A 21,400-nucleotide genomic window follows, 5' to 3' on the forward strand; every position below is an offset into this window, starting at 1 on the left:
TTCCATTGTTAATAAAGTTTTTCTAACTGGGGCTGACAGTTTTGGGGTCTTTACGGGTATTCTGGCTTTCTGCCAAAATTTTGTTATTTCTTCTATTGTATTTCTTGAAGATTCTCTTACGGTTTTCTTTAATTCAGTATGGTTATGAAGAAACATACCCAATGCCATACGAATTGAAGGTAGTTTACTACCTGTCAGCTCACTTATAGTTGAACTAAGAAGATAAACCTCTGATTTTGATGTAACTGATGTATTTGGCATGCTCAGTTATTTTAAAGTAAAGAGGCATATGCATTTCAAAAGTAAGTGCAACCTACCATTCCAACATTGATGAAACCAAAACAATAAAGAATACATGCATAAGCAACAAGTTAAATGTATTCGATCACGACTGTTAAAGGAATAGATTTTATGTATTTACTTGTATTTACAAAAGTATTTTCATAATGGCTATTGTTAAGTCTCTATATAAAATAGCAATTTTATAAAGCAATTGTTTTCTTTTTAATAAAAATAGCAATTGTATTTTACGTTAGTGAGGTCAATGGTCGTGTGTCATACGCGTTCTATTCAGCAATGATGAAAACTCGATCTGCATTGAGCTACCTCTAAATATTATCGAAATGTTTTCAAATTTTGTCTGATTTATTTTTTAATACATTGGAACAAAATGGGAGGGTAGGACTCAAAAAATTTACACCTTCGAAGTTTTGGACGGCCCTACTCGACATGTACCCGAAAAAACATTTATTTAAATTTAAAAAACATTTAGGTATCTGACATTAAGTCTAAGACTTATAATATTCTTCTACTAACTAATTTTTTTCTACATTTTTTTTTAAATGTAAGGTAAATTTTAAGAAATTCTAGAGTTGAAAAATACAAACGGCCAAAAGTACGTAATGAGCATTAAATAAAACTTTTTGCTCTCCTGCAATATTTAAGCATCCCACATAGTACTCAAAGATATGGATTTATATTAGTTTCAGTTACTTTTCTTACATGTACTGATTTTTAATATTCCATTTTTGTGTTGTTCATTTCCAAATGTTGATGTAAAAATGTGTTTGCTAATAATTTTTGAACTTGATATTTTAATTAAACTTGTAAGCCATTTTTCAAAAAATAAATAGAAAAACACAATTTTTTTTTTTTTTTTTTGAAGAAAATTGTAAATTTTAGACCCCCTGCTGGACGTTGAAATAGTTTTTAATTTTTATAAACACTGCAAACTCCCTGATTTTGAATCAAGGTTTTTCTCCCTTTTCAGTGTGGGGGGGGGGGGGGGGCAGATTTAAAATCCATGTCTTGAGGTGGCATAGAGCTAAATTGGGCTCTGGTTTTGAGACCGCTTTTACTATTTCAAATTTTGTGAAGGGGCTGCAAAACGAACCCAATTTGTGTTGATGCCATTTATAAATCTTCAAAGGTTGGTCATTGTTTTAATTCAACCCTGTTCGTGAGTTAGATTAAACGTTGCAATTTTATATACTTTCGTAGAATGCAGCTTAAATGTTTAACTTTCTTTGATTGATAGCAGTGATGGGGTGCAGCCATGAATCCTGCTGTGTGTTCCATATTTCGTTCTGATTGTTTGCAAAACTCTTTCAGGCCCAGCTTGACCTTGAAATCTCCAATGCAAGGTGCAGGGAATTGGAGGCAAAATTACCATCCCAGGCCACGAATGCAGGCCTCCAAAAAGGGGAGACTGGCAAGGAACTGCAGGTACTGATTGTGATTTGTGAATGTCTGTTTGTGGTCCAATACAACTTGTGATTCATAACAGAAGTCCAGTTTAGAAAGGCTTAGATTGCGAAATGTGAACAGTGATCATCAGTTTCTGGCAGGTTTGGCCGGATTGGACCCAATGGATTTTTTCGAAAAAATCCATTAGTTAGCCCACTTTCGGGGTTTTTTTTTATAATTTTCTGAGAATTTTTTGAAAATTTAATTAATTTAAATACTTTCAGAATTTAAACTTTTTTATTTGTTCTTCACCACAGACAATGGACATAAAAATGAATTTTGAACTTTAATAGTATTTGTTAACTCTTAAGGGCATTAAAAAAATACTTCAAAGATTTTAAATAAATATATTTACCTTTTTTCTTTAACTGGTCAATAAATAACTCAAATTATCTTGAGTAAGTCCTGTCACGTCAGATTTTCTCAATATTTGTAGATTGTACAGAGGAAACTACTCTAGCTAAAAGGCTTTCATGTGAATTATTTTCTGCAAACCAACACGTCACAAATCTCGAATAAACCAGGTATATTTTTTAGAAATTAACAGGTTTCACAAATGGTCAGACAGAAAACAGAATAGGATGTACAGTATTTTCATTATCTTACGAAAAATTTTAATATTTCTTACTCTGTACACAGAAATAGAAAAACAGGCAACATAAAATTTAAAGAAATGTCTTGATTAAGCTGGAATTCAGTAAAAAGGGATTTAAACTACTTGATTTTCTACAGTAGTTTTGCTTTACAAAATGAAATACAATAAGGTAAAATGCACAAAAAAAAGTAGTAATTAAAAACGAACGAACGAACAATAGATTTTATCACTCAAGAAGTAACTTTGCCTTAACTGTTGGTAATCATGGAAACTAAAAAATCTGAAACTTCACCATTCTTGGGTTTTTTTGTCTTTTATACTTTTCTTCAAAAAACGCTGAATTTTCCAGCTTTTTTTACCCCAAGACAATTTTTGTGCTTTGTCCATATACTTACGCTACAATATGCTACAAGTACCTCACATTTTCCCTAAAAAAAGACAAAAAAAAAAAAACCCTGGGTCCATGGGCTTTTTAAATTTTGTCATGATGTGTCTAAATTTTGTCATGATTCCGTCGATAAAACGTAGGCCAAAATACATCGACACTCGATCTTTGTCCTTCATTTCTTGAATCAAGAAAATAGCGGTAAAAAGGATACTTACAAAGAATAATAATGAAAATCTTTTGAAAATCTTCCTCGTAGGGGGGCCATGGCCCCCCTTCTGGAGCCACCACCGATACAGAGAGAAAGTCTATTTCATCTCCTGGTCTCTAAGGGAGGTTGAGAAGCCATTTAGTATCATCATAAAGTAAACATCCATTGAAATAAGCGCATTTCAATTTAAACCTCTCAGAAAAAAAGACAGCTCAGAGCCTTTGCCTTTTATTTGTAAAATCGTCACAGGAAAAGGAACCGTCCTTTTCCCACTGTCTTTTGGAACTGTTGTTTTCTTTGTGAGCGAGTCGCGATTACGCTGTCCATCCTAAGAGCCCTGTGTTCTCTCTGTTCCAGGGGAGTGACCGAGGAGCAGACGGGGAGCTGCCATCGACGTCCAAGCGTCAATCCCAAGATGGCGAAGGACAACCTCATAGGTAAGTTGTCCGTGGGCGAAGTGACATTGTGCTGTCGTTCATTCAGAACGGGAAGGGATGTCTTCCCTATTGTGTCACATTTGGAGATGTAAAAATTATGGAAATTTTAAAGTGGTGGGTAAGGAAAAAAAATTCTGGGGAAATTTGGGGGGAAATAGAAAAATAGAATTTTTTGTCAAATAATGTGTCACATTCTAACGGATTAATTAGTTTAATCATCAGATGGTTTTGGAATTTCCAAGGCTTTCCTCAATCCAAATTGTTATTTAGTGTTTCATCTCCGCTCCCTGTCGAAGCCAGTCTTGCGTCAATTTCATTTTTGCTTTCCATTTGAATATTTAGGGTTTTCTTAAAAGTCAAATAATAAACTGACATTTTTGCACCCCACTTTGAATATCCAGGCTTTTAATCTGTTCCCTGTTCAAAACGAGTAGTCGCTGAAGTGCTACGTTTTTTAAAGTGAAACACGAAAACATTTTGTAAAACAAAAAAAAAAAAAAAATGTTTATTAGCCACTGCATCATCATCTATCCTCATTATCTGCTATATACCAGAGTTATAGGTCAATCTACTGGTTATTGGGTTCAAACTTAAAAGTACCAAAATATCCCCAAACAGGCAATTGCTGCTTTCAAATGTACATGGAAGCAAATTTTCACCCCTCATACCATGACGGGCGACTTTCTAGTGCGGTTAGATAATAGAGTTGGGGCATTATTTTATGCTTCGGAGCAACTGTTGACATAGTTTAATCTCATGGAGCATCAGTTTAAGCTTTAAATTCTTTGCACGGGTATCGCCGTGAAGGTACAGCTATTATGTATACATAAGGTGAAAAATTTATTGCCCGCCGAATCCCCCCCCCAATTAAAAAAAACCATCGGCTAGCCACGCCACTGGTCAGTAGTGTAACTTCAAATTTTCTTATCCCCAGTAAATTTGATTTTGGGCCCCATGTTAAAAATCGTATTCATGTAAATTTGAAGCACAATTTTTCGATTTTGTTGGTCTTCTTTGTAAATTTTACGAAATTGAAGATTTAAAAATGCGATTGTAAGCTATTCTCAAATTGCTTTTTTGCAACTTCGATTTATAAGGAAAAGTTCCAAACCCCCTCATCCCTTCCCCTAACTTCATCCAAAGTGGTTCACAAATGCGTTTATAGTATGTATGTAAGATGTAAGGGGAAATTGTTCAAAGATGAGACTTCCGGAAAACGGTTTTGATATTGAAGTTCCCAAAACGCAATTTTAGATGATCTTCGGTAATTCAAAAAGGATTGTGGGTTCGGAGGCTCGCCCCCGGAAATTTTCCGAATTTAATTTCCTGAGCTGCAATTCTAGGGCACCTTTGATGACCTGACGATAAGAGATAAGGTTCCGGGACTGTCCCAGCTTTTTTTTTTTTCGAAAATCAAAGTTTAAAAATCACAAATTTTGGGGAAGGTTTCGGAACTTTGCCCCGGAATTTTTCAAAATCGAAGTTCCAAAAAAGTAATTTTAAGTAATTTTTGAATATTGGGAAGAAAGAGGTTTTTTGGACTCTCTTCAGGAATGTTTCCAAAATATAAGTTTAAAAACACAATAGGCTGTTTTTGGTGAATTAAAGGCAAGTATTTAGGGGATCTCTTCCTTCTCACTTTTTTGGTAAAGTCCCTATCTTTTATTTGTTTTGAAGAAAAAAAATGAGAAAACTTAGTAGGTAATATATTAACAATTGCCTGCAAAAAAAAAAAAAAAAAAAGTAATCCTAGAACAAAGTAGCTATTCCATTTATTTTCTTTAAGTTGGGAGCTCAAGAGTTGATTCGATTTCCCCACCTAATGTCAGGGACCCTCTTTACTGAATAAGCCAGCTGGGCCATGACCTAGAACCCCGGCCATTCGGGGCCCCCCCGAATGGCGAAAACTGTTTTAGCAAGTGGCAAAAATTGCAACGTATGGCTATAAGAGGGCCCGGAGAAAGTGTTTGGCCAACGACCTCTGATATCTTACTCGGGGGGGGGGGGCAGACCAATAGGCTCAGAGGCCCAGAATCAATATAAGCATTTAAAACTAAGTTTAATTTTTAGAAAAAGTTAATAAAATTGAATGAAAACAAAGTTAAAAAATTTTTCAGACCTCTTCCGATTTTCCCCCCCTTCCACCCCCCAAAGATAGATCCTACACAAAAACTTCTTTTAACTGGCTTTGGTACGGTCAGGACTGTTTCCTTCCTTTCCTCTTCATTCAGGAATTTTCCCTTCTTTCCGTGGCAGGTGATGGTCTAGGGAGGGTATGTGGTACTCTTTGTACCGAACCAAGGTTTGGTTTTCGCTCAAGGAAGTTGGACCATGGGCCCCCTTCTCTCTACTCGGGGCCTATTTACTGAATAGGCCGACTAAACAGTGAGCCCCTGCTATTTAGGATCCCAAAATGGCAAAAAATTGTAATATTTTGCTACATGAGGGCCCCGAAAATGCGTTTGGCCAAGGGCCCCGATATCTTAATAAGAGGCCCTAAATCAATAGGTTCTGGGATTCTAGGTGCCTCACTGTGTCCCTAAGGTTCATGAATTTAATGAATTCCTTAACTTTTTTTAACGCTCTTATGTTTAAGCTTTTCAAACCAAGTTTGATTCACGGAAAAATTAAATAAAATTGAATGAAAACAAAGCTCAAACATTTTTGGGCCGCTTGCGAATCCGGGGCAATCGGATTGCGGGGCCTTGCTGTACGTAATCTCGCCACTGCCACTCGTACATGTGACGTATTTTCCAACCCCAATAACGTTCCCCCACCTTTTAGTTCTCATAAGCCGTGAAGGACAAATGCAAACTTAAAGGGGGTATCTTCGTATATTAATAGGCAAGCCGTTTTCTTTCGGTACCGATTCCTCCTCTGTTTGTGAACCGATTTCCTTCATTCTTTTTTTGTTCGTTAGCTATTGCTCAGTTTTAGTGTGATCAGTAAAAATTTTGGAAATCGAACGTTAATTTACTGATATTAATAAACAACGCTTTTTCGTCCTAACTGGCTCTTTCTATGCGAACGGATGGTCCAATTTTTTCGAATTTGATATGGCTGGAAAGGGTTTGAAAAATACTCCTAACGAAAAAAATTGTCAGGGCGCCCAAGGTCCAACAACCTAAACCCATTAGAAAAAATTATAAGCGTTTTTTAGTTAGCGAAACTCAAAAATATTGATTTTATCTCTTTTCCATTGTTGAAATTCATTATCGGAAGCGTGAAACATTAAGTTTTAATTAATTTTTTAAACCGCTTTTTCTACACGAAAAAAGCATTTTAGTGCTTTGAGCTTGGTATGGTTGGAAACTACTCGTGAAAACTACTTCTAAAAACGTTTATCCCCCATTTACGGCAAAAAAACGAAAACTTGCCAAGGTGACTAGAAAAGGATCTAGAAGCAATTATAAGTTAGCAAAAATTCATTTTTATTTGATTTTTCACGCAACTTAGTTAGCGTGATGAAGTTGCTAGATAATATTATTCGTTGCCATTTCGCGCTTGACCGTAAAGAAATGCAATTCTTGCTTTTTTTTATTATTATTATTATTGAGGCTTTTTGGGTAACTATGCGCATTAAAAATATTTTCATTTTGGTTATGTTTTCGGGATTTTAATATTTAAAGAAATCATTTTACGGAGTGAGGGAGGGAGGACTTTCAGTTCCGACAAAATTATCTTCTCAAAATAATACCTGCATTTGCTATCGCCAGCAACAAATCTCAAGGTGAAACTTTTGATGAAATTGGCGTATTATTACGACGTACAGTGCTTTCGCATGGACAATTCTGTTACCTTGAGTAGAAATCGTTCATTTGACTGTTGAAAATTTTGTATTTCTAACGGCAACGGCCATGCCTACTTTTACAAAGAATATTGCTTATACAGAAGTTTTACGTATTAAAGGAGTTTTACGGCATCATTTTATTCAGGAAGACTTCCATAATCGTGAAATGGGCGAACTTTATCCATTGGTGTAAAATTTTTGGCACCAAAATGCCAGCGCGAAAAATATTTTTCTTTTTCATTCGTAAAAAAAGAGTAGAGAAATGTCTATTTGCAAGGAGCTGACTACGAATGAAGTCCCGTTTTAAGATAAGGTTCATTAAATTAACCGTTCGTGACAAGGGGGAGGAAATAAAGGACAAGAGGGACATACAATGGAGAAAATGTGACATGAAGCCTTTTTTTTTTATAAGAAAGTTAATTAAAAACAGTATGACATGTGGCAAAGTTAATAGGGAGCATGGTGAAGTGTGAAACTTTGTGACAAAGGGGAGAGGGGTCAAAAATTTTTAAAGGTGCATTAGTCAGTTATTTCCTAAACCGTAAACATATCACAAAAGCGATTTTTTTTAAATAAAATTGCACTATTATTATCATGTCCAGTGTTTTTGAACGGACAATTTTTAATGTAGCAAGTATCATTCGTTCAGTTGTCAGTTTAAATTTTATATTTCTAATGGAAGAGGTCAAGGCAACTTACTCAATAGTATTAAACTTTTTAGAAGAAATATTGTTCATGACGAAGTTTTACCAACAGTCTGAGTTTTGCAGCATCGTTTCATTCGGGAAGATTTTGATAATTTGGAAATGGGCGCTCTTCATTTATCGGCGTCAAATTTTTGGCACCGATTGCAGCGCGAGAAATGTTTTTCCTTTGCATACGCAAGCAAAGAGTAGGGAAATATATATTTGCATACGGTTACCACAAAACGGGCTGTCCAAGAAAGTAGTCCCACTTTAAGGTGGGGTTCACGAAATAGTAAAAGGTTGTGACAAGGGAGAGGACACAAATGAGAGGAGGGACATACAATGGGGAGAATGTGACAACAAGCCTTTTTTTGGGGGTATGGTGAACTGCGAAACTTTGTGACAAAGGGAAGAAAGGGTCGAAAATGCTGAAAAGTGTGACATCAGCTATTCACCACCCCTAACCATAAACAAATCACAAAGACAACCTTTTTTTAAAATTGTACTGTTATTGCGACGTCCAGTGTTTTCGAATGGACAGTTGCCACGAGTAGAGGTCGTTCATTTGTTACTTGGAAATTTATATTTCTAACGACAAAGAAGCTACTTACTCAGTAATAGTAGACGTTTTATAAGTAATATTGTTCACACAGAAGTTTTTCGTGTAAACTGAGTTTTGATGCTTCAATTCATACGGGAATATTTCCAAAATTGTATCATTGACGATTTTTACCCATTGGCGTCCATTTTTTTGTTTCTAATGCCAGCGCAAATTTTTTTTTACTTTGCATACGTAAAGAGTCGGGAAGAATCTATTTGCATAGGGTTAGCACAAAGCAACACGGTATCCGAAATAAAATGAATCAAGCCAGGAATTGGACGACCACACCCATTTCTCAATGGGACTGTTTTCTTCAGTCAAAAGTACTACTTATAGTCACTGAAATTGATAGAATAAGTAAAAGAAATAACATGGGGCCAGAAAAAAAAATTTTGTTTTCTCGACGGTTATTTTTTATTAATATTTCAAACGTTGCATTTTGGAAATAAAGCGTGATCTTTATGACGTTACAAGTGATGTACTTTGGCGCGCTACTCCATTACCGTACTAAATGTTTACACTGCCTTTCCACGCTATGATCATTTGCGCCGTGCGCTAATGGCATCAGCGAATGGCATTTCATCGCTTTTGATGCCATGTGCAGAAGCGTAAAATCTGAATTTCAATCTGCGCACCGACTAAAATAATTGTTAATAATTATTAAATTTTTAAAAACTTTTTAAAAAATGGTTAAAATCCACGTTTCTAAAATTGCTTTTTCAGAAAAAACACTTTAAAAGTTTCGGAAACGACAACATTACCGAAATATCCCCTCTCATCGATATATTTTGAGATTGACGGACAAAAAGCAAAATTGGGAAAAATTACCTTTTGTTATTATGTGTACGTATAAAAATTGTCTGTTTCCGGATATGCAGTAAACGAGAGTAAAAGTAGAAATAAAAATGTTGGGAACAGTTAAATTCATACAAGGTTTCTCAAATATTCATTTATGAATAGGGTCGAATTTTGACCAGTGGGCGAACACTAGTGGGTAGAAAGAGGTGAAGATCTCATACATTAAAGTGTTCCTATAATGTTTGGAAAGCAGTTCTTCTATGCAGTTTTCTTCGCATGCGTACTAGGGATGCGCCGAATAGCGATGATACCGGATTCCGGACATCCTGCACTTTGCCGGATTCGGATATCCGGCTCTACAGTTGTTTTTAGTAATATTGCATCTTTATTCATTTTTATGGAATGCTGTTTCAGAATAACGAATCGAGCTTTTTCACAAATCATTTCCTCAAAAACAAATTAAATGCATTTAAAAATAATTTTTAAAACCTTTCTACTACCATGTAGGGTGTGTACGAGTCGTTCTGCACATTCAATGAAATACTAAAAGAGAGGAGCCCCAGATCACATCGTAGGGCACAAACTTTAAACGTAAAATATTTCTGCGTTATTCAACCCTAGTTTCAACTTATAAATCATTGTTGTTGTCGAAACTGAAAGTAGATAATTTAAATAGAATATTCTCCATGTTTTGTGTTCATGTTTAATGACCAACGTCGTTAAATCATTAATGTTTATGCAAATGAACCTTGTTCCATTTTTTACTTCCTTTGCTTTTGGTGTGGCCACAGAGTGTTGTCCAATGTGTAAAGCTGTTGTGGCGGTCAGGGAATTTTGCTTCACTTTCCCACACGAGCACGTGTAAACTGTAACGATGTTTTCAATATGCCCATCTTTACTAATAATAAAGCTGAAAGTCTCTGTCCGGAGGATGTCTGGATGTCTGTAGGATGTCTGTGACGCGCATAGTGCCTAGACCGTTCGGCCGATTTTCATGAAATTTGGCACAAAGTTATTTTGCAGCATGGGGATGTGTACCTGGAAGCGATTTTTCGAAAATTCGATATGATTCTTTTCCTCTTCTAATTTTAAGAACAAAATTATCAGAAGATAGACGAGTCAATGACGAAATTAGCATAACGTGGAACCGTAACACGGGCACGAGCCAATTGGCGAGAAAATTCACCATACATTGTTTGTAAATATACTGGCGAACCAAAGGACCTTTCAATTTTTCTATTACGGGCAAAGCCGTGCGGGTACCACTAGTAATAAATATAGTTTGGTGGAAATCGTGTGCTGTTTCTCAAACTCCAATCCAGTAAAATTCATGATGGAGTAAGAATTTAGGACATTGAATCCAAATGTCCCGTACCTGCATCAAGCTAAATACGTTTAGATTTAACAGTTATCTTTCACTTTGGAGGTTTTCTAGTCCAGACATCATTCAAGTAAGATTCCACGTGAACAGGAGCAGGAAAGTGATCGAAAGCCCTGCCGCTTTCAATTTGAACGGAACGTGAATCTCTCTCTCTCTCTTCCAGGAGACGCCGGCCGGAGAACGGAGGTGCGTCGGAGACGGACGAGTACTGGCGGACCGCGTTGCACTGGGCGGCATTGAGAGGAGACACGGAGAGGATCAGGGAGTTGCTGGACGGAGGATGGAACACGAGGACGAGGGATGATAGTGGAATGACGCCCCTCCACCTGGCCCTGAACTCTGGGCAGGAGGCCGCGGCGGAGCTGCTGGTGAATGCGGACTGCATCACGGATGTTGTGGATATCAGCAGGCGCACCCCTCTGCATTTCGCTGCAAGAAGTGGGTGTGTGAATGTCATCCGTATGCTGCTCGCGGGAGGGGCGAATGCAAGTGCGAACAACAGAGATGGATGGACGCCCCTCCATCTCGCCTTGATGAGGGGGAAGGAGGCCGCGGCGGAGGCGCTGCTGGAGGCCGCCCCCGAATGCGACGGGCCGAACCGTTGGGGCTGCACCCCCCTGCACTACGCTGCTATGAGTGGTCTCCCGCGGATAGTTCAATCTTTGCTGTCGAGGGGTGCGCGTCTGAAGCTTAAAGACGAAGATGGACACTGTCCCCTGGACCATGCCCTGCGGTGTAAACAAGACGGTGTGGCGAGGGTGCTACTGGCGACGTACGCCTGGAGGTTCATCGAGATACATTGGGAGGAGATGGGGCTCCCGCAGCAGCAAAAGAAGCGCGGCGTCCGTCTGCTCTCCGAGTGCGAGGCCGAGATGAGGGAGGCCCGGGTGGAGGGGTCCCGCCTCTCCCTCCGTGACCTCGCCCGCCGACCCCCCTCCCGCCTGGCCCGGCGCCTCTCCGACGAGGCGATCCGGCGGCTCTCGGACCGGGACCTCCTGGCGCGGGACTTCCCGCTCTTCGGCGACCTCCTCCTCGTCCGGCTGGGGGAGGTCCGGGAGAGGAGGGCCCTGGAAGACCGCTTCCTGCGCTGCTTCCCCCTCCTCTGCCCGCCCCTGCCCACCACCTGCACCGACGTCCTCCTCGCGTGCCTGGCGGACGACGACCTGAGGCACTTCGCCCAAGCCGCGGAGTTCTAGTCCCCGAGATTCCGTTCGAGTGCCTCGCGATGAGAAAAAGAAAATAAAGATCATAGGACTTTGTTTGAACTGTATGAACCTCTTGTTTATGAATGTAGAAAGTGACCGAGATAGTTGACTGAACTTTATCTGCTGTTGTTTTGGGAATTATCCTGAGACACCTTTCAAATGGCTTTGTCTATCGTGTGCGAAATGCTTTGTGTGTATCAACCACGTAATAAAAGGAATATTCTAGCCATTGATAAATTCTCTTTTATTGTACCCTATTGGCACGAAAGAACTAGAGTGGCCGAAAATATTAACCCTGCTAAAAAACTGAGAATGACGTTCACATGCCTCGATGCGCAATCGGAGGATATTTCGATGATTGGGGGTCTGGCGCGTCGTCTCCTTTTTGGGGTAAAATTTTTTATTTTTGGTAAAATACCTCTCGCGCTATTACTGGAGCCAAAAATGGACCCCAGTGAAGAAAGATTGTCAGATTCCCAATGATCGAAATCTTCCCCGGAATATGCTTCTACGTACAATTCCCCCCAAAAATTGAAAATCGCATTTTTTGGACTTACATCGGTCTTGCTCTGAGGCATAGATTTAAAAATGCTATTTTTATTCTTTTTGGGTTTGTACTTGCAGCTTTTGCATCTGAAGTCTGTTTATTATTGGGCAAAGCCTAAATCAGGGTAATAAGAGTATCGGCCAGTGGTGGTTTAAACCATGGATGAAACCTGCCGGGAAAAATCAGTTTTATCCAGTTTTGGCCTCTTAGGTAATTATCAAATTTTAAATGAAAGTAATAAATTATAAAGAAATGTAAAACAAACCATAATCAATCATCTTGCATTATTTATCTAAATAGTGTGTTTTACAGTTTGTAGAAATTACAACACGTTAAGAAGATAAGGTTTACATGAAAAATATGCAGTAATATTAAAAAAAAATTCTCACACACAAACGTACAAAGTATTTCGAGTAATTTTGAAGAATAAATGAGAGAAAAAAAAAAGATTTTTTAGAAACATATCGGTATTAAAAAAAAACGAAAGGTACAGGGGAAAACATTTTTTAAAATTAAAAGGCAACACTACTGAAAAGTTACTATATTTATGTTACAGGTTGTTTTGTATTCCTTATGTCTTGTTTTAGTTGTGAGCAATTTCAGTTATTAATTTTGAAGAAAATTAAAATTTGTTTACTACTATTTATATAATAATGTAAATTATACTTCCACGAATTTAATGAACTAAAATTCATATGCTTAATTGAACAACTTCCAACTAACATATTTATTAGTTGCAAAACACACATCTCTCACATACACGCGAATTAGAGGTGTATTTTTATGTAATTTAGTTTTGGCCAGTCCTATGGTGGTTAAATCCAGTTTTGGACGGTTTTAGCCTAAAATGACAGAAAATGAGCTTTTAATTCAGTGCATTGGTTATCTTACCAACGTATATAAACGATGATGAAAAGCATGCAGCCATTTAGCCGAAAGAAAACTATCGGAGCTGCGAAGAATCTCTCTCAATGCAAAAAATATGAGTAAACGGCTGTAAAGACTTGACGGCACAGAAGGGAGTGTTTGTCGGGTGTCTCTTTGTCCATAGGTTCGCATTTTTATGCATTGGAAAGCAGTTTCCTTTCACCTCCATGCATGCAACAATGTACGTACATTCACATGTGTGCAATCATTTACATTTTCCAAGATTGCTTCATGTTTATACTTAGATTAAGAAATAAAAAACGTTTGAGCTATGTCAATTTGAAGATATACAGTGACAAAAAAGAGGACAGTTCATGTAAAACCTGTGTAAGTTTTTTTTAAGCCCCCCCCCCCCCCGTAGAAAAAAAGAAAAATGTTTCTGTGAGTCATATAATTTTCCTCTTAGCTTGGTACTAAAAAATCGGACGGTGCATATAAAAAAAGAGCTCTTTTACTGTGAAACACAAAAATGCTAAATAGAAGAGGTTATTTTTTTTACTGAAAATGAAAACACTTTTTTAACTTTGTAGCTTTTAGTTTTATTTTACAATCAGAAATAAAAATAAAATAGAAAAAGTAAGGTCTTAAATTTTTTCTGAACAGTGCTATACCCCATGAATTAAGATGAATCTTTGAGGGCACCATTCATTCCTCTATGAACTCATTTAGGGATCAGCAAGTCGTTTTATCTGGGGCCTAGGAAAAAATCATACCTTACAATCTTTTCAAAATTTTGCTCACAAATTGATATTGAAAACAGCGGTGTTCCCATAGGGTTTCTCCATATACGCTGTATACCCTCAAACATTTTTAGACACAAAGCGTATACCCTCAAGCTTCATAAATTTTCATATTATGACATACTATGTATATGATCACATACACAAATTTAGCGTAATGGATTTCTGGAAGTATACCCTCAGAAAAATCGATGGGAATATCACTGATTAAAAGTCCTTTCCATGGGACGAGACAGTACATAAAGAATAGTTTTGTCAGCAGGTTTTATTCCACAAATACAGTTAAAACAAATAAGCAATGTTCGTTTCATTATCAAAAGTAAAGATTTATCGTAGGTATATAAAACAGAAAATTGAAAATAATTAACACTAGTCTAGAAAAAAAACAGCAACTTTTTTTTTGTTATACGGACCTGATCTTCACGTAAAATGATACGCTGAATTCAAATATGCAAACAGTTTTTCGCCATCACCCTCAGATTTTGTGTAACACTAGGCAGAAGTTTGAAAGAAATGCGCGAATTCACATGCATGACTAACACTAAAATAATGATAAAAAACTTAGCCATTGTTCTTTTTATTGCGTTCCATTAGGCATCAGGAACATTCCTCTTTAAGTGTCTAGCATTAATCAGCAAGAATTAATTCACTTTGAGAATGCTCACCAAAGATGCGATTTTTAGCTTTACTTTAATAGTATACGTAGAAATTCTGGTTTTAAGTATTCAAATTAAGCACTAGTGTTACAATGTTCTTAAAAACACCTAATTTAATATGAAAGGTCAGTAGAATAACACACAAATCCACTCTTTTTTCATTATTATTATTCTTGTCATTACTATCCCCAGGGGCGTAGCTAAGAAGGGGGGTTTGGGGACAACCCCCCCCCCCCGAAAAGTTAGTCTCAAAAAGAGAAAAAGAAGAGAGAAGAGAAAGAAAAAAAAAGAAAAGGGAAAAATTCCAAGCGATTATACATACATACATATATATATATATATATATAAGAAGTAACCCCCCCCCCCCGAAAGTCGGGTCTAGCAACGCCACTGACTATCCCATTCGCATAGAGGAGAACATTAATAAAATTCGTTTAATTTAACTTAAGACAAGAAATAATTGTCCCATGATATGTGTTGTACTAATTTTTTTTTATCTAAAAATGACTCAAATCTCCATATGTTTCATTCATATCGATTGAATATGCTAGTGATACCCAAGGCAACGTGTTTTAATCATACAATAGTGTAGCTTTTAAACTAGTTTCCAAAGAATTAACACCAAGTCTCATCATCTGTTTGATATTCAAATACAAACATATCCATTACAGAGTCAATACTATTTCAGTATACTCAATCACGTTCGAGGAAGATTTGGCGCCGGGAACATTGTTCTCAATGTTCTGAGCACCCAATATGGTCAGCGCCCAAAGTCCCCGGCGCCCAAAATGCTCGGCACCCAATGTTCCCGGCGGGGGTTCCCATTTCGGGGTTTAAGGGATGTGGAGGAGGGGGAAGGATTTTACTTTAATAAATTCTTGTTTGAAACTTTTAAATACATTTAAATTAAATTTAAAACGATGTTTTAACCCTACTAGCAAAATTTCTTACATCAACCTTGACAGATCTTGATATTATACTGACAGCGTCAATATTGACGTGTTTCTTACTGCATAAAGATTAAAAAGCAATATTGCAATAACAACACGTATGCAACATTGCATTCATCTTAAAATACCAATATTGATATAACCTTACTATCAGCATTCCACATTCCATACATGTTGACGCCGTCAAGGATGGTATTGATTTCATGCTGTCGCCGTGAAGGTAATTAGTACACAATAGAGCAGGTGGACCTTAGTTGATACTTGCGCATGCGCGTAGTTCTTTATAGCCACCCTACTAGCAAAATTTCTTGCATCAACCTTGACAGATCTTGATATTATACTGACGGCGTCAATATTGACGTGTTTCATACTGCATAAAGCTTGCATAAAGATTAAAAAGCAATATTACAATAACAACACGTATGCAACATTGCATTCATCTTAAAATATCAATATAGATATTACCTTAAAACAACAACATTGCATACATGTTGACGCCGTCAAGATGATATTGATTTTATGCTGTCGCCGTCAAGGTAATTAGTACACAATAGAACAGGTGGACTTTCGTTGATACTTGCGCATGCGCACAGCTCTTTCTACCCAGCGTCCCTCGCATTGCTGGCACATTGATTCAGTCGGTTTAGAGGAGTTGCACGTGGCGTTGCATTTTTTAGGCTTCGTTAAGTTGGTTGTTTAGTTATTAGTGTGGAATAGTATTGTTTTAGGAATAACTTATGACTAACTGATATTTGCATTTGTTTATTAATATAGTACTAAACAAGTCATATCGCAGACGATGTGCGATCAATGTTAGAAATGGCCGAAAATAACAAAGGACATGAAGCCCAGAATTTCGTATTATCACTTCAATCTCACGAGTAAGATTAATTATATTCAATGGTTATTTATGTTATTCTTTGAGATAAATTCATATGTTTTGTTCATGGAATATTTTCAATGCTGACATCCATTTGAAAATGAACTTTATTGTATTTATTTATTTATTTATTATTTTGCTACCTTTACTCTTAAATGTGCTATAAAAACTTCCGCAATTATTCCTAAATAGGCATTTTATGTCTTTATAATACAATTCGAAGCATGAATTTAAAAAATAAGTCAAGTATTACGCAAAACGAAGAAACTTTCATTTTTTAAATTAAATTGCGAGTACTATTTATATCTTTATATGAATTTCCGATCAGATGTCAGCTTTAAGAAAATATTCTTAAACTAGAAAACTATCTTGAAGAATAACAGAAATAATTAAAGAATGAAATTTAATTCTCGAGTTTGAAGTGAAAATAATACAAATAAATAAATGGCTAAAACACCTTGCAAACGTGCTGATTTCATACTGTCATGTCAATGTATCCTGACATTTTCCTGTCAAATCAATACGTATGCAATATTACAAAAGCAAGATCATCTTGCCTAGACCTTGATTTCATGCTGTCATGACAACATCTTGATATTATCCTGTCATATCAATACGTATGCAAGATTACAAAAGCAAGATCATCTTGCCTAGACCTTGATTTCATGCTGTCATGACAACATCTTGATATTATCCTGTCATATCAATACGTATGCAATGTTACAAAAGCAGCCTACCTTGATATTTTCCTGATATTATGCTGCATACACCTTGTCCGTCAATATTGTGGCAGCCTGCTGACAGCATAAAGGGAGTAACATAACAACATTGAGGCAGTATTAATGCAAGATGATTTTTCTTGCATGTCAACCTTTATGCAATACTGAGGCAAGATATTTTGCTTACTGGGCAGCGTCCCTTGCATTGCTGGCATGTTATCATCCTCCTTCGACCTTCGATAGAGCTCCACGCTGCACGTGGCGTTGCATTCTTAAGGCTTCACTAAGTTGGTTGCTTAGTTATTAGTGTGGAATAGTATTGTTTTAGGAACAACTTATGAATGACTGATAACTGCATTTGATTATTAATATAGTACTAGACAAGCCATATCGCAGACGATTGGCGATTCCAAAGAGAAAAAGTGGACGTTGCCCGAATGCTCAATGTCTTACCGAAACCTGTAACTAACCTTGGCCATAATCACATTTTCCATAGCAAGAAGCTTTGTTGATTTTCCCATTTGTTGCGAGCTGTAGTCTGTTTCGCATTTCTTTTTACATAATAATCTCTTATTTGTGCAGTATTTTTTATAAATTCCTGTATTAAAGGGGTATTGTGTTTAGAGTCCAGTGTTTTAGTGTAATATCCGTAAAACTGTCATTAATGTCAAGTAGTACTAACATAGCTTCGTTGTTATGTTTGCGTTATCCGTATGAATGCATAATGTTAGCGATATAGCGATTGATTCCGCATTGCGTTTCGAGTGTTTTTTATCTCTTAATTGCAAAAAGATAATTGTACACCATGTGCTTTTATTATTTTAAACATGTTCAATCATGTTCTGGCAGAAGAGGTTCCTTACAGTGGAATGTTTTGAAAATCAAGTGATACTGCAATACGCTTTCGTTCACTACTGATTTTCACCTACTTCAAGTTAATTTCTCTTCATTTTCATGCACTTTCTTTAAAATCTTAATCAGAAGTACACATTGCGATAGTGGCTTGCGTTTAAACTCAATGAGTGGTATTTGTTTTGTAATGTAAAACTTCGTTTTGTTCAGCCAAACATGTTCTGTAGTTATTTAAGATAAGAAACTTTCTCTTTTGTTTACAATCTTCAGGAAACCTCTGAAATTTGTTCACTTATTACTTTAAATTCGAACATCTAACGGTCTCCGACTAATTTTAGTATTTGATAATGCATAGGTGAAAACAAAAATTTTGGAAATACTACACATGATAGATGATTTTTATGTCCCGTTATACAGTAAAACCTGTCTACAACGATACTGTTGGGACCTGAAAAAAATATCGTAATAGACAGGTTATCGTTATAGACGGTTTGATTATTCATGCTGAAATTTTGCTGGAGCCAAACAAAAGGCAGACAGGTTATCGTTGTCCAAATATCTTAAGGTAAATATTAATGTTTTAAAAATTGCAATTTATAAAAAATAAACCAATTTACATGGAAAGAATAAGAGTTTAAATTCGTATCAACATATGGTCTTGAGATATAAAAATTGAATTCTAAAAGACTTCCATACATATACTCTTGTTTATTTTGATAAAAAAATACGGAAATAGAGATGGTTTGCATTTAGTCAAAAAAAGGGGGAATTTTTGAGTTTTGGGGAGGGGTATATCCCCGAATTCTACTCTTTTGCTACATCCTTGTATTCAGTTTGTGATGTATTGAAATTTTTTTGCAAAAGACTCGAGTGGTTTGATTGAAACGAAAAGTGAAATCCCGTTGCGACGGGGGAAAAAAAAATTGATTCCCAGGACCTGATTACCGCACAGGTCATCGGCGCCTAAAATGCTCAGCGCCCAATGTTAGCTGCACCCAAAATGCTCGGCGCCCAATATGCCCGGTGCCCAAAGTGCTCGGTGCCAAATCTTTTGGGAGGGCCCTTCCGTAAGTGCAAACACTATTGAATGAAGCATAAACATATCGTTAGGCTGTCGTGGGGTTTTCTTTGCCAAGAGAGTCCCGTCTGATTGATCATCGCATTGATAGGAAGAGGGGGTGATGTCCGAGTATAGTATATAGGGTAACCAAGTAATATATGTATCATATGGTATATGGCACCCGATAGCATCACCTCAAATCTTTATATACTGATAGTAAACAATCTAGTTCTAAAGAAACTGCCTACAGCTGTTGTTTCTTCAGCAGTGTGTTGTGATTTTTTGCTACCGGTAAAGTAATTAAAAATACCTTGAATAATACGTACTCATTCAGTGTAGAAATGAACACCAACCTTGAAAAAGGAAATGTTGTAGTTCAAAAAATAGATTAGAAAAGAGAAAAATATTTCAAGTGATTGTTAACAGTTAAAGAGCAAAAGAATGTACGATCAAACGCCAATCAATACAAGAAACCAAAATATATAAAGAAAAATCGACAAATTTACAGATTATGTTTTTTAATAACTCATTGTGAATAACCAAATCCAAACCAATCAAGCCATAGCCCCACTCAATGCGCTGGCGCTTATCAAGCATAAGGCGAGAATATCATTGAAAATATAAAACAATCAGAAAAGTAATGTTTCATAGGACCCTTGATCTGTCCGAACAAATCCTTGTTGTATGGACTGACCGCCTTCGGATTTTGCCGACGAAGAGGAGAGCTACGCTGCGTCAATCTCTCACCTTTTTATAATTTAACCATCAACCTAATGTAAAGTAAATGTGACGCAGCCTTGCCGCGTGCGTCAATATAAAATTCAACTGTTCCAAATACCGAATAGTATTTGAGGGTGATAAAGCTAAAACGAAGGACTTTAAAAGGTGTGATTTTGAAGAATATTTTTCTAAAAAAAAAAGTGAAAATCCACTGTATTTCTTGGTTTATTGGTACTCTATGTCCTCAAAACTCTGAACCGTTGATTTCTTCAAAACGACGAAGTAGTATAATGACTATGCAGAATATTATGCCATCAAGTATTAAGTCATAATTAAAATAAGTACTGCATTTGTGGATGAAAACAACGTTAAATTGAAGAAGTATCGCATATTTTAAGTAAATAAAACCAATTATACTTCCAATTTAAAATGAAGGCTACTGCAAAAATGCTACGGTAAACAAAAAAACGAGTCTTGCATCGAGTTACCGATTTAGAATTGAAAATTTTCAACAATAACATTCCATTAATTCTAAAATCAAATTTGCATTCAAAACAGACGCCACTGATGTTTTTCTGCACGTGCGCAATGTTACACTTGAATTCAAATTGGGGAAATAGCGATCGCAGCGGTACAGTCCCTCAATATTTTTTTCGAGCAACGGGACCCCGGAGGAAAAACCAAAGACGGGGCGACCAACCGCTCGGTGAGCATATGGGTTTCGGCGCCCCCACACGATCGTCGCGAGAACCTCCGCAACGCTGTAACAGGGCTCGGAGAGCGCCTCCTAGTGATTTTTTCCAGGAACCTTCGCAACGCTGTAAGAGAAACGGGCTAGGAGAGCGCCTCCTAGTGGTTTTTTCCAGGAACCTTCGCAACGCTGTAACAGGGCTCGGAGAGCGCCTCCTAGTGATTTTTTCCAGGAACCTTCGCAACGCTGTAACAGGGCTCGGAGAGCGCCTCCTAGAGTTTTTTTCCAGGAACCATCGCAACGCTGTAAGAGAAACGGGCTAGGAGAGCGCCTTCTAGTGATTTTTTACGAGAATCACTTCAGACCTGTTCGCGAACCTTGGTCATCGTCCTTAAACAGCGCCATCTGCCTCGTTCACGACGCCACCTCGCGAATTTTTACGAGAATCATCTTTATACGCGAACCTTGGTCAGCTTCGCCTGGAAACAGCGCCATCTGCCTCGTTCACGATGCCACCACGCGATTTTTACGAGAACCACTTCAGACCTGTACGCGAACCTTGGTTAGCCTCGCATGGAAACAGCGCCATCTGCCTCGTTCACGACGCCACCTCGCGAATTTTTACGAGAATCATCTTAGAACTGTACGCGAACCTTGGTCAGCTTCGCCTGGAAACAGCGCCATCTTCCTCGTTCACGAGGCCACCTCGCGATTTTTACGAGAGCCACTTCAGACCTGTACGCGAACCTTGGTCAAATCGCCGCCATCTGCTCGTTCACGAGGCCACCTGACGAATTTTACGAGAACCATCTTAGACCTGCAC

At 37.4% G+C, this 21,400-nt stretch overlaps 1 long non-coding RNA gene across 1 annotated transcript in view; it reads left to right on the forward strand.

Moving 5' to 3' along the window:
- The first annotated feature begins 1,609 nt into the window (after positions 1 to 1,609).
- The window catches only part of LOC129232394 (uncharacterized), a 65,971-nt gene continuing 46,180 nt past the window's right edge, over positions 1,610 to 21,400 (forward strand). Inside the window, exon 1 of the long non-coding RNA XR_008581349.1 lies at positions 1,610 to 1,725. This is a non-coding gene — a long non-coding RNA (uncharacterized LOC129232394). The remainder of the gene's footprint in view (positions 1,726 to 21,400) is intronic.

The sequence above is a fragment of the Uloborus diversus genome, unplaced genomic scaffold (assembly GCF_026930045.1).
Source record: "Uloborus diversus isolate 005 unplaced genomic scaffold, Udiv.v.3.1 scaffold_12, whole genome shotgun sequence".
In the NCBI taxonomy this organism is placed as follows: Eukaryota; Metazoa; Arthropoda; class Arachnida; order Araneae; family Uloboridae; genus Uloborus; species Uloborus diversus.